Genomic DNA, 1,510 nt, shown 5'->3' with positions numbered 1-1,510 from the left:
ACCAGATATTGGAAGAGGGAATTGACTGGCCTCATAACTGCAGATGACTGGGAAATATCGTTTACCCTTACAAACAAGCTGGCATTGACATGTAAAGCCCAGGAGGTTAACTATAAAATTTTGTCTAGATGGTATTATTGTCCTGTGGATATGCATAGAATATCTCCCACAAACTCGGATTGCTGTTGGCGATGCCTGTCGCATAGGGGGACAATGCTTCATATTTGGGAATGCTCAAAGTTATCTCGTTTTTGGGATATGATTATTCAGATCTTTAATGACTGCTACGGCTCTACCGTACCCAACACCCCTAATGTGGCTCTTTTATCTATGATCCCGGGCTCGCTTAAAAGTATTAAAAGAGGTGCCCTACGTCATTTTCTTACCGCAGCTAGGGTCCTTATTCCGAGATTGTGGAGGCAACCTGTTGCTCCCTCCATAGCTGACTGGGTAACCGAACTTGAAAAAATCCGCCATATGGAAATGCTGTTGGCGGAAGATGATGACAGAATGGAACAATTTAAAATAGTTTGGTCCACATTGGATTGGTTTAAAGAATCTCCTCGACTCCAGATGTACTTATCCTAATGGGCCTGTACATTTATTAGGGTGCTATCTTTGTATTGAGGGTCTTTTTTATGTTTCCTCCAACCTCGTGTGGTGTATATTCTCTTTTTCCCTTCCCTTCCCAACCCTCCCCCCCTGGGCTGCATTGTTTTTGTTTTTTCGTTTTGTTTTATTATTATTGTTCTTTGTTAAAAGATATTTACATAAATATATATTAATATAGGCGGCTTAAACTTGTTAGAGCATCATTTATATTTTCTGTGTTTATAGAAGATGGAGAATATTATATGCATTATGAACAGATCCTACCCATCTGAGTAACATCTGAATACACATAGGGATCTGTTGGCTGGTTCCACCGCCAGTGATTTCATCAACCCAATCAGGTATGTGTAATATCATTTGTTTACATTTTCTAACAAAAACCCTAATAACTTGTTATTTTTTGGGGCTTTTTTTACAGAGCTATGAAACCATCTGGATGGGAAAGGATTGAGGAATGTCCACCTGCTCCCGCTCCAGCTGGGCTCCTGTGATTTGGCATCTGGGACTGCTGGCGCTTGATCAGTCAACGTGGGATCTGATATGGACTACGCTGGAGCCTGCAAAGGTAAAAATTCGAAAACTCTAAAATTAGATTAATAAACTCATGTGTGGTGTCTTTCTTTTTAGAAATTGGGTAGGGGGTGCTTGGTACCCCTTTACCCAGCTGAGTGGCTGGATATTTGGTTGCCCACTTGTGAAATTGGATTTCCACACATGTCTGAAAGCGGTACCTTGTCTTTCATTAAAATTTATTTTACAATAATATAACAGTAATATAATAGTATAATATATTTGTATGAGAATAATAAAGTTTGAAACACAAAATCATGTCAAAATAATAAATAAAATAAATTTTCAAAATATAATTTCAATAATAAATTATATCCAATTATAACTA

The 1,510-nt window shown here is 38.0% G+C and overlaps 1 long non-coding RNA gene across 1 annotated transcript; it reads left to right on the top strand.

Annotated features, from left to right (window-relative positions):
* Nucleotides 1–822: 822 nt before the first annotated feature.
* On the top strand, nt 823–1,192 carry LOC140321431 (uncharacterized). The gene is made up of 2 exons (XR_011918941.1): nt 823–953; nt 1,031–1,192. It is a non-coding gene; the product is annotated as an uncharacterized lncRNA (long non-coding RNA).
* Nucleotides 1,193–1,510: the final 318 nt, after the last annotated feature.

Source organism: Pyxicephalus adspersus, unplaced genomic scaffold, assembly GCF_032062135.1.
Source record: "Pyxicephalus adspersus unplaced genomic scaffold, UCB_Pads_2.0 Sca3788, whole genome shotgun sequence".
Classification (NCBI taxonomy): Eukaryota; Metazoa; Chordata; class Amphibia; order Anura; family Pyxicephalidae; genus Pyxicephalus; species Pyxicephalus adspersus.
The sequence above is the reverse complement of the archived record's forward strand: the minus strand, read 5'-3'. Positions and strand labels throughout refer to the sequence as shown.